The sequence below is a fragment of the Sylvia atricapilla genome, chromosome 1 (assembly GCF_009819655.1).
Source record: "Sylvia atricapilla isolate bSylAtr1 chromosome 1, bSylAtr1.pri, whole genome shotgun sequence".
Classification (NCBI taxonomy): Eukaryota; Metazoa; Chordata; class Aves; order Passeriformes; family Sylviidae; genus Sylvia; species Sylvia atricapilla.
Window position 1 is genome coordinate 135,709,156 of NC_089140.1, and position 16,457 is coordinate 135,725,612.

Here is a 16,457-nt window from a genome sequence, read left to right on the forward strand (position 1 = left end):
GTGCGTATTATCATCTTTAACTGTAAACTTTTATAGAAATATCCTCTACAAAGCTGTCCTGGGTTGACTATGATGCCTCTGTATCCCCAGTTGTCTGTTCTGTGTGTGCTGTAGGTTGTGTTCTGTACCTTGAAGAGTGGTTTCTGAGGGTGAGCAGGGAAGAAGAACACACAGTTTGTTTTTGAAAACAATTGGAATCGACTGCCCCAGGGGTGGAAGCACGTTCTACCATTTGCCATGGACTGATTCAACTGTACTGGAAAAGGGTGAGGCTCCCGAACATCGCAGTACATTGATACATCATTGTGTGGGGAACACTGCAGCTGAAGTGTTTGAAAAAGGAGAGAAGATCATCCAGATTCTCCTGAAAGCTGGTTTTGCTATCAAGAAGAGCAAAGTTAGGGACCCACTCGAGAAATCCAGTTCCTGGGAATTAAGTGGACGATGACAGTGTCAGATTCCCACTGATGTCATCAACAAGATCCCAGCAATGTCCTCCACCAACCAACAAGAAGGAGGCACAAGCTTTCCTAGGCGCCATAGGTTTTTGGAGAATGCACATTCCAGAATACAGCCAGATTGTGAGCCCTCTCTACCTGGTAACTCACAAGAAAATCACTTTCCAGTGGGGCCCTGAGCAGCAACATGCCTTTACCCAGATCAAACAGGAGATTGCTCACGCAGTAGCCCTTGGCCCAGTCAGGATGAGAACAGGTGTGAAGAATGTGCTCTACTCTGCAGCCAGGAGCCACGGTCTGTCCTGGAGCCTTTGGCAGAAAGTGCCTGGGGAGACCTTGAGGCTGACCACTGGGATTCTGGAGTTTGAAGTTACAGAGGGTCTGAAGCCAGCTACACTCCAACAGAGAAGGAAATTTTAGCAGCCTGTGAAGGAGTCTGGGCTACCTCAGGGGTTATAGGCACTGAAACACAACTCCTCCTGGCACCCCGACTACTGGTGCTGGGGTGGATGTTCAAAGCAGAGGTTCCCTCTACTCACTGTGCTACTGATGTCACATGGAGTAAGTGGATTGATCTAATCACACAGTGCGCCCGTATTGGGAAAACTGAATCACCTGGGATTTTGGAGATCATTACAAATTGGCCTGAAGGTGACCACTTTAGTCTCGTGGACGAAGAGGAGCAGGAACAAGTGATACGTGCTGAAGACGCTCCACCATACGGCCAACTGCCAGCGGAGGAAACACGCTACGCTCTTTTCTTTTTGACGGTTCCTGTCGCACTGTAGGGATGAACCGCAAGTAGAAAGCTGCCATGTGGAGTCGCACAAGCCACTGAAGGAGAAGTGAATAAAGCCAACTTGCTGAACCCAAAGCTGTTTAATTGGCCCTGGACATTGCTGAAAGAGAGAAGTTGCCAAAGCCCTACCTCTACACGATTCAGGGATGGTAGCCAATGCTCTGTGGGATGGCTGAGGAAGTGGAAAAGGGCTAATTGGCAATGTAGAGGGAAAACCAATTTGGGCTGCTGAAGAGTGGAAAGACATTGCTACCAGGGTTGAAAAGATACCTGTGAAAGTCCGCCATGTATGTGCCCATGTCCCCAAGAGCAGAGCTAACGAGGAGCATCGAAACAATGAGCAGGTAGATCAGGCCTGCAAAGAAAGAGGTGTCAAAGATAGACTTAGATTGGCAACACAAGGGAGAGTTGTTCTTAGCTCGATGGCCCATGATGCCTTAGGTCATCAGGGCAGAGATGCCACCTACAAGTGGGCATGAGACCGAGGGGTGGATTTAACCATGGACAGTGTTTCTCAGGTTATCCATGACTGTGACACATGTGCTGCAATCAAACAGGCCAAGAGAGTGAAGCCCCTGTGGTATGATGGACAATGGTCTAAGTATAAGTATGGGAGGCCTGACAGATTGATTATATTACACTGCCCCAGACACACCAGGGCAAGTGCTACATGCTCACAATGGTAGAAGCCACCACAGGATGGTGGAGAGCTATCCTGTGCCTCACGCTACTGCTTGGAACACCATCCTGGGCCTGGAAAAGCAAATCCTGTGGGGGCATGGTACCCTGAGAGGATTGTCAGACAACGGGACTTATTTCAGGAATAGCCTTATGAACAGCTGGGCTAAGGAACATGGGATTGAGTGGGTGTACCATATCTCCTATCATGCACCAGCTGCCGGGAAAGTGGAGAGATACAATGGACTGTTAAAAGCCACTTTGAAAGCATTGGGTGGGGGATCTTTCAAGAATCGGGAGCAGCATCTATCAAAGGCCACCTGATTAGTTAACACCTGAGGTTCCATCAACAGAGCAGGCCCTGCCCAGTCTGAGCTCTTGCTACAGTAGAGAGAGATAAGGTCCCTATAGTACACGTAAGGGGGTTGTTAGGGAAGACAGTTTGGATCAATTTTGCCTCAAATACAGACAAACCCATTCGTGGGATTGTCTTTGCTCAGGGGACCAGGTTGCACCTAATGCAGAAAGATGAACAACAGGATGTGTACCTCAGGGAGATCTGATTATTGGGTAAGAACCATGTGTAAATATAATTTTTTGTAGAATGTCACTGCCATTACCTGTATATAGCTGTATATTGTTTTATATAGATATATGCGTGTATAATGTATGTTGTATGTAGAGTTAGAATTCAATTCGTTTTGGTAGATTGACGATATGGTAATAAGGAGTGGAATGTCCTGGGTTGACTATGATGCCTCTGTATCCCCAGTTGTCTGTTCTGTGTGTGCTGTAGGTTGTGTTCTGTACCTTGAAGAGTGGTTCTGAGGGTGAGCAGGGAAGAAGACACACACAGTTTGTTTTGAAAAGTGTTCACTCCTACTCATTCCTTTTTTCCTTTCTCGGGCCGGTGTGTCATTGGACACTCGGGAGAGGTGGTGTGTGTGTGTTGGTTTTTTTTTTTTTTTTTTTGTTAGTTAGTTAGTTTAGGTAGCTGAGGCAAAGAAGCTTCTTGGGCTATTTTTCTCTCTTTTTCTTGGGACTGTTTAAGTCTGCTCTGGACTAAAAACTCAGAGAAGTCTCTGGGATCTGGCATCCGTGGCCCACCAGGGCTGGACCTTGGCATTTTCCAGCATCAGAAAGACTGAAACTAACTTCTGGCATGAACCTCCTCAGTTTGCTATCCCTCTTCAGAGCAGTGAGAGGTTTTGCTGTTTAATTTTTCCATCCCTCATGCTCATGGGCATTTTGTTTGTTAAATAAATAGGTTTTTCCACTTTTCTCTGAGGAAATTCTTTTTTCCTGGACTGGCTGGGGGTGGGGCCGTTTGGATTTGCTCCCCAGAAGGACCCCATTCAGATGTTTCTTCCCAAATTTGACCTAAACCAAGACAAAAGCAAAGGTATTATATCAAGTGCACACATGAATGTGGATGTCATCTTTATTTTTTTTTTTTAAAGGTGCTTTTGCAAATTAAGAGGAATAGCATTGTTTTGTAAACTTAAATAGCTTCTAAATGTCCCATCAGCATTTTAAAGATATGTGGCAATACTCATGGAACATCAAGTGTTTCCACTGTATTGTTCAAATTCATGTAGTCCTAATCAGGAAAAGATCTCCTAATAATTCTCCTTTGTTTCACTTTGGTTTGCATTGTAGTGTGGTTTACAATGGGGAGTTTGCAGTGAGATACTCAAACTGTATTCATTTTGATTGAAACCAAGCTTGAGAAATTGTGTCAGTAGCACAGGCAATGCAATCTGGTCATTCAGTCTGTAGGGCCAGACATGAACTTGACTGAGGTAAAAATTTCACAGGTGCATACAATGAAAACTTTGAAGCTTCAACACCAACAGTTCCATCCTTCAGATCCACCCTAGTGCAGTTTGTTGTACTAATCCAGAAATAGCATCTGGGTTCTGATCCTAAGAAACATAAAAATGATGCAGTCATTGCTATCTAGAATGCCATCACATACTCTCAAGAAGATGTTTGTGCTTTCAAGAGACTGAAGATTCAGAAGGAGCTGGCTCCATAGCTCAGAGTTAGTGAAAGTCATCAGAAGAAAATTTCTTCATGGAACAGTGTTGTCTTGTTTCTGAAGAGCTAACTGTAGGCTGTACTGTTGTGACATTATTTGAAACTGCATCTTAGCATTTTCACATTGATGGGACTATCTGCATGAAAATAGAGGCAACTAAAAAGAAACAATAGTAATGAATCTATTCTGTATCAGTGTTTAAAACACATTTTACTAAATATGGCTTTGGATTCTGGTTTTAGTGAGGATTTTTCCTCAATTTATAGGTTATTTTCTTGGTCCAGAATTTAGTACCTTGAATTGTATCTACCAGCATAATGCACATTCATCTCGACTCATCATAATCATCAGCTGCAGATGGACATTTGCACTAGTACTCTGGGCTCATTGATGGTTCACCTCACACCCTGTGAAGGAATGTTGTAACTATAGATCTCTTTTGAGTACAGCAGAAGCCTGAGCTTACCAGCTCTCTGGCTAATGGATGGATAAAATATCAAGATGAGTCTTGTTCCTTTTCTCTACTGGCTTACTTGTACTGATATAAAGCATGTTTACTTCACATAAAGTGAAGATCTAGCATGTTAATATTTTTCTCTTAGAGACAAGAATAACAGGAAAACAAAGACTTATCTTTTTTCTTTTCCCTTACATTTTGAGTATCTGATTAATAAAACGTTGTGTAAGGTTCTCTGTAGTTCTTTAGTTGAAAATTCTACAGGAACTTATTTCTCAATAAAATATAAACCAAATTCGAAATGAATACTTCTAATAGCTTTCTTGATTAATTAGTCATAGGTATAAAATTTCATAAACAATAATGATTTCTAGTTTTGTAAATAAAACTTTGCTAATAATAATGTAATTTAGCAGAGAAATGCTTTAAATTATCAGAAGTGTGTGTGAGAAGCTGTGGGAATTTCAAGGAGAACTAAGTGTGTAAAACAATTAGTCTCACAAGACATTAAGATGAGGGAAAAAAATCCTGGGAGTGAAAATGTGAACATTTATGTAGAAGATAATTCTACCAATCACTGTGGAAAAAAAGAAAGGAAAGCTTAGAAATAAAGAAGACCGAAATTGCCTGCTTTATGGTTAAAGCAGTTCCCTTCTTTGATCACTGGAGAGCACTGTTTCCCTATGAAACAAATTGCTTTGAGGACACAGCTGGGCATTCTGCTGCAGAAGTGATTTTCTGTAGCAAATTATATAACATATATTATGAATTCAGAGTTACAGAAAGAGAAATGTTATTTTCCTGAAAAAAACCCAACATTTTATGGGATTTTATTCTTCTATCACCCAATTTATACAGATAATATACTGTTTATTGCTTTTATAGTAAGAATGTCTTCATCAAGTCCAGAAATGTATTGCGTAGGTAATAGAACGTGCCTATCTGAAATATGAGTGCTGTTTCTTTTATAAATCTGTTTATTGTAAAAGTAACACAAATTATATGAAATCCAGAGTAAACACACATAAGCAGTCAGCCCTTGCCAGATAAGAGTAAAATCACCTGCATAATTTGTTACCTGAATTGGAAGGACTAAAATCATATATCTTTTGAATAATTTCTTGAATAATTTCTGTTCAGTATAAAATTAGAGTTCCAGAAAAGGATGTGAAAATAGTTACCATAAGTTCAGAACTACAATTATCTGGTGATTAGCACAGAGACTTAATCAGTAATTCTGAGCTGGTAATTCTGTCTGGTTTGAGTATCTGTATATAAACAAAGCCTTGCAAATCCTGGGATCCTCAGGTTTCAAACTCTAACCTCAGGTTAATATTAATGCCTTTCAGCTTCACTTTGGCACTTCTGCCTTGAGATTCAGCCCTTTGTTCTTTGTTTCTTATTGTACAGTTGAATTTGACTTAGCAAAGTGGGATCAGAATCAGAATTCTCTGCCTCACTTGTATAAAAAACCAAAGGTTGTAGCATTCGGTTCAACTGTTAAAGCATAGGGTATTTAATTGGAATGCAAAAATTGCACTTTTTAAAAATTATTATTTAAAGAAATTATCTCTGTTGTATTAAAGCCAAAACAAGAATGAAAATAATACCTTGCCATCAGCTTTGGCCTTTTTCTGTCAAAATAAATGCTTTGTTTAGTTGTTAGGCAGTAACGTATGTAAAAGGAGAGCTGTTAATAATGCAAATTATTCTGTTACATACAGAACATATTAGCTATGAACTCAGAGGGAAGGCTTTCAGCACCTTGATGGAAGGAGAGCTGTAAGGTCTGCTGGATATCATAATCTATGATGAGAGCTGGATCTTTATGCACTGAGCAGGATCTGAGCCTGCAGGTCACCTACCAAATCTCATCTGCAGCTCTATGACCATGTCAAACATCTTGTTCACTGGCTATGTATAATTCATTGTACTGTATTAATTGAATTGCACACAGAAAGACCTGATTTGTTGAGATAGCCTTTCCATTTCAAAGCAGTAAAGCTCCATTGATTTCCAGTCAGAGGAGAGGATGACACGAATAGATTGTTTAATATTTAAATCAAATCAGCAGAGTACTGACCTCTCTCAGCTTCACATCTTGCATGAGAACTTCTGCTAATAAGCAGCTGACACTCACATGTCAGGAGCCCACCCTGCAAAGGGCCACTGACCACATTAATTCAAAATCGATTATGGGACCATATGCAAAAGGCAATTATGACTGATGACATGGAGGACATAAAGCTGGGACGAAGTGGTTTTAGAAGTGTGATAGCAGGAATTAGTGCTGTATCTATCAGCACTACCTCTGCTGGGGCTTTGGCTCAGTGAGTACATTAAGCAATAAAGCAAACCATAGCTTTTAAATAATTAGCTGAGAACATATCTTTCTCACTCATCTGAACAGCAAAGGGAAAGCAGATATAGTTAGAGCCTGATTTAGCTAATTAGCATTATGGTGTGCCTTGATTTTTTCTTTGCCTGACTTTGTAATGAGATTCGGGATTGCTATCACAGATCTGAGATGATGAAGTATGCAGTGGCACAGATGGGGAAATGGGAAGAGAGGAATAAAATGTGGACTTCAGACATTCAATTGGGATACCATGAACCTAAAACCTATCCCAGGGCAGAGATCAAATGTGATTAGCACCCAAATTTTGCCATGGAACTTACATGAATGTATGAAAACATGCAGTTCAGAAGCTTTGGAGCTGTCCATGTCCAAGGAAAGGTACAAAAATTTCTCTTCAATATCATCAGAATCCTTAGAGAAACATTTTACAAGTTTGATGAGCTCAGTCATGTCAAATAGTTGTTGGCTTCTACCTGCAGGACTTATCAGATTCAGTAGGGAGCCCAGGAAGTCGCAGAGTATCCCTGAAGCCGTTGAAGCTGCTTCATTCTTATTGATGAATCATTGTTCTGAACTCAGACAAACACACCACCTGGGTTTTGGTTTAAGGTTGCCAAACGAATGTCAAATGCTATGACCTAGCAAATGGCATCTGAGGTCACCAATAATGACACAGATGACACCAAATTCTATCATCCTTGATTTGTTGCTGATGGAAACATTACCCTAGTTTTAATATGCTAGGATATGTGGTTTTTCTGATGAATGATGCTAGTCTTTTCTCTGCTGGTAACTTTCTAAAGGGCCACAAAAATTCTCAAAGTTCTTTCTCCAGACTCTCACTCATCTTTCTGTCTGGCAACTTTGATCCTAATACCAGCAACCTCCTTTCTTCCGCTTTCTATTTCTTGCCATTTTCCAACCCTGTTGTTTGTTGATCCAAAGGCCTCCATGCTGGGATACTGTTTAAATAACAAGTCTTTTAATGTAGGTTTGAAGCATCTGAATTTTCTGTCCTACCCTCATATCTAAGTGTTTAGGAAAATATACCCCTCTCTTCATTATTACATCTTTAATTAAAAATAAGAAGACTATCTTGTTTTCTTTTTTCTTTATAAAGCTTTTTTACTTTTAGATTATTCCCCTTTTTGTTCTAACAATAGGCCAGTATACAAAGCAGTAGGCTGAAAAATTAGGATTTTTTTACCACATAGCAGTCATCTCATTCTTTCTTATCCAAACTTTTCCTTTATTATCTAATGAAAATAAGAATAAATTTTGGATAATATTTTTAGTGAATAAGGTAAAGGTAACTTCCATTTTTAATAATTGAATATTTACAGATTGCACTATGAATTTATTAGACTATTGATATGCAGATGGCACAAATTCAGATCCTGTATGAAATAAGAAACAATAGCTCCAAAAGGGAAAATAGTGGAAAATATTAATAGATAAATTTCCATAAACATTTTTTTAGATGAAAATTTCACTTATGAATGACTTGGAACAGGGGAAATCTCAATATGTTTTGGTGGCAACTTTATCAATAAAAACTATGGCTTTTTAATACAAAATATCAGGAACATAAATTTTTCTCTTCCTAGAAATCTCTGATGTTATAAAAGTGTCATGACAGCTTCATTTTTGACCTCCAAAATAACAAGATATATCTTTAATTCATGCAGTTTTTCTACCAAATAGATTGAAGGTGTAAATCAGGCAGTAAACAAATAAATTTTAAAAAATATTACTGTGAATTTTGTGTTGAATCAGTGTTTGCATTTCTGTCTGTAATCTCAATTATTTTTGGTGTATAGTCTAAATCATTCTGTATTTCAGGAAGAAAAATTATGTATGCAGAGTCTCTAGGCATATAGTGGAAAAACAAAACTAAAAAAAACCCCTCACTTGCCATAAAATTCTCCAAAATAATCAACCTAGCATTTATCAGTAACTAATACCAAACTCCCTGTGTGAAAGGTTTTTCATGCATCATTAAGATGGATGTATATGTATCAAAGCTTATATTATGCACTCCAATCCTCATTGAAAACATTCTTTGTTCCTTTTTTTTACTAGAGAGGTTCTTGATATATTGCTTTTTTTCTCTCCCTCACTTTTATTTTTTCATATTTTTTTAATTCCTGGAAAAAACACTGAATCATACCATTGAAGTGTCTATTTTTGACAAAACACATACTTTTGTGACAGAGTTTGTTTACCATAAGCTTTTTGTCTGAAGTGTTTTCTATTGGGCAAAATCATATTTTGCCCTCCAATGATCTAAAGGTAGGAGTTTTCAAATGCTTTGAGCATGGACACGTACTGTCAGGCACATAGTCCTTTGAATCATTTCACTTTTGCTCTTGATGCCCCTGTCACCTGCTAACTCACCCATGAGGGGCAGTACATCCTTTTCCTTTTACTGCTGTGTAATAACCTGGTGTCAATAACAGCAACAGCTGACATGAGAATGTACCATCAGGTAATCACAGACATATTGCTTTTATAAAGAAAAAGAAAAAGTTGCTTTTCCCCTACATTTTACTTTACTCTTTGACAGGTCTATTAGTCTCCTGGAAAAAAGGATTGGGCATTTTACTGTATTATGTCTGTACGCCTAATAATTTTACTGAGAAACACTAATGAGGCTGGGGATCTCTAACCAGTAGGTCATCACTATCTGTAAACTAAATAATCATCCCTAAATATACTAGGGATTAATACAAAATCAGCTAAGGTCACCAGGTACCTTTCAATATACTTTGGATCAGACACAGAAAATTCAAAAATTCATGGTCCATTTTGAAATGAAGAAGCTTATTAGAAAAAGAATGCCCTGGCAGTCACATTGCTACTTTATTGAGCAGAACAGTGTTAAAAATGACCTTCCAGTGTTTTTCAAAAGTTTAGAGCATTCAACAACTTTGAGGTAATCTTAGAATTTGGTATTTCTCTTCTCTGGTCACTCATTTGGTTTTTAGCCTCTTAAGGTGCCTTAAGTTTACAGACACTGCACCTCTGCACTTCTGCCTTTCTAGAGTTTAAGTGGATTATTTAAAATAGCTTAAGGCTTAAAAGGGAATTTCTTCAACCTAAGTGCCTCCACCTTTGCCAGTACAAACTCTTAGGGGAAAATACAATCATGTTGAAAACTGTTATTTTAAAACATCATTTAGTATCCAGTTGCCACTGGACCATGGCTAACTACTAATTGGTCCCTTTAGATGCTTCTCCAGCTTATTTTTCACTTCAGCTCTTATTCCAAAATTTTCCCCCAAATCCAACAATCTAAAAATCTTGTGATAAAGCTCTTGCTGATTTACATAGCAGAAGGTTGCTATAGCAACCTGGCAGAACATTTCCAGCAGCAACATACTAGAGGCAATCTTTATCATTATGTGAGAAATATGCTTTAAAGGTGTGTGATAGTCTGTATAACTCTGTTTTTTCCTGAAGACATGTGTTTGATCATGCAGTGAAGGCAAGTATTTCTACTTTGATATCATGGTCCTAAGCTTGGTGAGCACCGTTGCCATAAACACATATTATGAGTTCATTGCATATCAAAGCATGTAGAACTGGAGAACTGCAGAGTTCAAGGCTGAAAGATGTGTTGCTGTGTTGGGCATATGCAGCTGAGGTTTTTGAACATCATCAAAATGGTTTCCAAGCACAGTGTGGCACATGAATCCATTGAGAATTCTGCCCCTCTTACACACAAGCAATGTTGTGTGTGACCTCATGGCCAGCTGCCTCACTGCATTGGACTTCTCATACTAGGAAACACAGGACTTGCACAGAGCAAAGGGTTTGGCAAAGATGTGGCCAAAATTCAAAACTCAGGTATTGTGATGGCATCAACCAGCAGATCTGTCATCCACCTGTGATGAGAAAAGGGATCCATTGAGAAATCTACAGTGCTGTGTTTTGGATTCAGTATGAGAATAATGTTGATAACATGCTTACATTTTGGTTGTTGCTGAGCAACTTTTAGTAAAGGGCATTTCAGTTTCCTATGTTCTAACAGTGAGGAGGTGAAGCAAATGTGGGAAGGAGCACAGAAAGCTAACCTGAACTGGACAACGGAGTATTCCACACCATAGAATATCATGCCCAATATATAAACTGGGGGAGGTACTTGGAAGGGGGCCAAATGCAGTTTGGGAACAGGTTTGCTCAACAGGTGTTAAACAATTGAATTATTCATCACCTGTTTTTTTTGGGGTTTTAACTCGCTCTGTCTTATTTTTAAAATAATGATTATTATAATTATTTAAATAATATTATATTTTACTTAATTTCAATTATTAAACCGATCTTATTTCAACTCACAAGTTTCATATTTTTTTCTTGATTCTTCTTAGAATCAGTCTTAATGCCTGATCAGCTTGCTATCTGATGCTTCTCTCTTATCTGTATTAATAAGGGACTTCAGGGTATGCCGCTTTTTTCATTATCAGAATTTACAGCTAGGCAATACCCATTCTGTCTAGCAGGCAGCAGACTTCTTCTTGGGAGTGCAAAAGTTCATATTCAGACACTGACTTGCAGACAGATGTACACCCAATTATCTGATGCCTCTTAACATTCACAGTTTAAGCTATTTTTTCCCTTTGTCAACTGGGTAAACTCTAAATACAATACTAAATTCACAGAAGCCAAAGCAGTTAAAAATTCTGCAGATTTCATTTCTTCTGACAAAGAGGTATGGCTTTGTGAGTCACGTATATTTCAAGATGCATCTAAAGAATGAAGAGGGTTTTTACACCAAGCAGCTCACCTGTATAAATGAGCTTCCATCAGAGCCCTGCAATCACACCATCAGATAGATTTAGAGTCTGCATTACCCTTTCTCCTCAGAAGCTATTTATTCCTTCCTGAGCTGAAAGGCTGTCAGACCTCATTGATGTTTAGACCAAGAGTTTTTTTCCAACTTAACTGGTTAGGGAACAATTATTTTCTTTAAAAGGTAGAGTCTGCTTTGCCATGTGCCTTAGTTTGTCTTGGATCATTGTGCAATACATCTTTTGGTTGACCTTATATTTCTAGTTGAATGTTGAAAGCACACCCAAAAAACACATATGAATGTGCTAACTCTATGAAGCTCATTATTAGTTCATGACTGAGGGGCACTCTTGAAGGTGGGAATGAATTTGGGGTGACTGATCTCTAACCCTTCTTTCCTGAGTTTATGGTAAAAAATAGAGAAGCTATGAAATAGGAAAATAATCCAAGCCTAAAAATAGAAAATTATTATCAATCAGACTGGAAATCCAACATAAAACCAGTTTTAGATACATGAGCCCAAGTAAGACACTGTAAAAAGCTACATAGGATAGAGAACTTTACCAGATTTCTGGGCACTACGTTAAAGTTAGCACCCGTAGGGCAGTATTCCCAAATGTGACAATCTGCCAAAAGCCCTCCTCTTGTCTCCCTAACACAGAAGATTTCTAGCCCAAATTCCTGTTTTCAAGGAGATTTTCTGTGGTAGACCCATCAGATTTTGGATTGAATTTTCGAGGTTTGAATGTTCCTCAAGTGATACATGAACTTGCATTGGCATGGGACAGAGAGGACACTGCTAAGGTACAACAGTGAAGCCACTGCTGGATTGGTGCATGACAGAGTCAAAGGATTTTGAACAATCCTCACTGATTGATCATTGTTCACTGCTTCAGAGGTCACCAAGTCTGGCCTCTCTATTCTAGAGGCTGTACCATATGCCTCAGTTCTGAATTCACTGTCTTGTCCTTAGCCAATGTGTAACTCCTTTCTGGGTGCATCTTCTGAAACCATCCTGTCTTCCTTTGAATGTATCATATCAGAAATACATCTTTTATGTCAGACAGCTGTTGGATACTCACTTTAAAAGACATAGGCCTAGATTTATCAGACTCATTTTAGGAAACATAATTTGTGTGCCAAAATTGGGAGCTCAGTAATTAACAGAAAGACAGAGAGCCTCAGTGGGTAACTCAACTTATTGAATATCTGCCTCACTCTCTGGAGATACCCAACTCCTGGCATGGACTGTACAAAGACTCAGAAATAAACTTTACATTTTGGCAATACAGACAAAATGTCTCGAGTTGCAATGGATTAATCTGGGCATTAAACAAGCCCTTTTGTAAGAATAGCATCTCAAAAGTCCATATTTAGATGGTTTTTAATTTAGATGCTAACACCTCTCTAGATTTGCTTATTCCAGGATGAATTTGCTAATTTTGTAGGTATTCCTTGCTTCAAAGCATGTGAATTTGCATTTTAAAACAATTTTGTTTGAAAGACTCCAGCTTACTATGCGATCAGTTTCTTGTACCTTCCAGAAAATAGCCTTTGTTTGGGTTATGTGGCTGCAATCTTCCAATGTAAATTACAATTTTTTCTTTATACAGTATTTCAACTGATTTTTGACTTCAACAGAAGCATATTGAAAATTATTGCACAAGGAAAAACTTAATTAAAACCTGAAGTTTGGGGCTATATAATTCAAGTAAAGGTTACAGCTAATTTAACAGCTGTAAATTCCTAGGGGTTGTTATTTACATAAAGCACATAGAACTTTATGCACCCCATAGCGTGGCATTTAATGAATTAATTTGACATTTCCATAGCACGTGTTCTGATAATCTCTGACAGGTAGATGCTTCATATTTCATCTAAAAGCAGACAAAGGATTTGTGGTTATCCAAATGGAGCTGCTCCAGAATTTATAAAAAAGATCCTCTGCATTTGGATGTAAAGATGGAGGATAAGTGGGTGTTGAATTCAGCCATGTTGAAGTCAGAGACAGCAATATTTGCAATATCTGAACACTTGATGACCTCCATAAAGATTTCTCCTTGTGTCAGTGCTTTGTATGCCCCTCCCATGAAGTCTCCAGAGGCGAGTGCATTTGATGCTGAAGGAAAATGTCTTACAGAAAAGCCTGTAAATCAACAGCAAAATAATATAATTTTCAGATTTTTATGGCCCTTTTCAGGATATAACAAATATGAAGATAAATAAGCTAGAAGGCAGAATGTTCTACATAAGCCAGAAGAATTGTATCTACAAACAGAGCTCTGCACTGAGCAATGCACAGATTTCAAAATGCTGGCGAAGGGAGGAATGGAGCACCAAGATCTGTAGATGCCCATGGTGGAAAGAGAATGGCAAAAGCCATAGGCATTGGTGCATATTTTGCTTTTATCTTATAATCATTAAGTTCATCATCAAAGAATAAAATTAAGGAAGAAAGAAAAATGAAATATGGAGATATGGTAGAGAGAGGAAAGGGGATCCCCAGTGCTGGGACCAGCATTGATCCATCTGAGAGGCTGTCCAGGGTCCTGGGGTCACCACACAGGTTTTGTGGAGGTACCTTTTTATGGGTAAGTTTCTCACCCTGGGATTAGGTTTATTGCTCTTCATTTAAATGAGTTATCCTGTGCAGTCCATTCTTCTTGACCTTTTTGGAAATGAGCTAAGGGGTTTTGAGGGTCTTTTTGTGGTCTTGTTCTACTTCTAGTGATCTTGCCTGCTCCTTGACCCCACTTCTGTGCTTGTGCTGCATACTGTGCCGTCCTCATGGACCTGAACAGGTAAACTGGTTCCAGAAAGGTGCTGCCATACCTTCATATGCTCCCAACTCCTCACTTCCAAGCAAACGTTCTGACTTGCCTGCTTGAATGGTCATTGGTGTTTGAGGCAAAGCAATGTGTTAACTCCTTCCTGCTCAGGCTTGTAAAAGGTCAAAAACCTACCTCTTTCATAGTTTTAATGCTGAAAAATATATGGTTGTTAAGATCACTGAGAAAAATATATGAGAAAAAAGTTTCCTTTCTGATTAACTCAAAGGGTTATTTTTGTCCATGAAACTCAGAGAAGATTTATTGCCATTCCTCATTACAAAAAGTATGCATAAATTTCTTTCAATGTAAACTGAAATCTCACTGTCAGCACAAAATTTTTACTTATTCGCCTGAAGCCACATTTTTTAATCATTGTTATATACATTTTTTAATAAGAGACTGCATAAAGTATTAACAGTGTAAATTCTTTCCATCTAAGCAATTTAGGTTTATTTATTTTGCTGCTAATTTTCAATTGTGTTATATTAAATCTGTGACACTAAGGCTGAGACATAAAACTTTGTCAATGAATATTCAAATGTGATGTTCTCTATACACATATTTTTCAGAAGAGCTGTTTTTGTTTTTAAACTGATTTTCCTGTGTTAGATTTATATCAGTAGGAACCAAACAATTACTTCTAATAAAGCTGGAAATATTCTTCAAATTGAGGCTAACATTCAGAAACTGGGACTTGTGGAGAGAGAGATATTTGACCCCCACCTGCAAAAATATATGATAATTCTTCCTTTCTCACATGGAAATTAAACAAAAGGGTATTTAATTTTTTAATCAGGTTTGGTCTTTGATTTTTTTTATTGCTGCTGTCATGAAAACAATGAGTAAGAACACAAGTCCTAGAACAGTCAGTGGCATCACAGTTGCTTCACTTCTCCATATCCAGTCAGCAGTGTACAGTTCTGACCTGAATTTCCAAATGACTTCTATATGCTATAATCTTTGAGATGGATGTCTCCATAACTTAGTGCATTCCCATGTAAATAGATATAATGCTGTCAAATGTTCCCTAAGATCACATGTGTGGCCAAAAAGTACTGCTGTAGAAGGTGGTTTATTATCTGCAGGTGTTTTGCTTGCCTGATGCAAGTGTTTGAGAGTTTAGGGCATCTCAGCAGAGTGCTGAGATTCAGGCAAGCTCATCACATGTACTCTGCCTCATCGGATTTTTCAAGTGGTAATATTGCTATTATGAGTTGATTGCTGTGTTGCAAAACAGAAGCAGTGATTAGCTTTCTAAGATTCAAAAGAAGAAAAAAAATTCCAAATTTTTTTCTTGAAGCTGTTTATTTTTACTATGTTTATCTTTAAGCTGAGGACTTTTGAGCCTATGAAAATTTGAAAAACAACTTTATAGGACAACCGCCAACAATTAAAACAAGAGCATTATGAACATAAACAACAAACTCAGATTCAGAAGTAAATGCATTCCCTAAACAAAATGTATCTTAGGAATTCAGATTGGCATATAAACAACAGATTAATCCTCCCTTTGAATATGACTGTTTCAGTTACACATAATACTGAATGATGAAGCTGACCACTTTAATATACTTCATGAATTTTTTAGCCTCTGCAGGTATTGGAAGAAAAAACAGGCACATTATTATGCAGAAACAGTGGTTATATAATAACATTCTCAATGTTTATGTTTTCATTTTAATAACATACAAAAAAAAAGTTAGGAAAATAGAGCAGTAAACCCCACAAATTTTTCTTGTTCCCTAGGGGAAGATATATTTCAAATTCACTGTACGGCTCTGCAATGCAGTGAAGCAAGCTGCTAAGCAGTGTAGGTACTGTGTGGATGACTGGGTGTCAGAATGGAGCTTCAGACAAAGTTTACTAGAGAAGCCCTCCCATTGAGTCATGAGGTGCACAATGGACCCCTTTGCTTTCTAAACTCCTTCTCAGAGAGGAGTCTGGGTGTGGCTGGATCCAATCCTAGCCCTAGAGTGTCAACAGTTTCTGTGTAAAAGATTATATAGGTGTGACTGAATCTTCAAGCAAGTTTGTCCTGCATGA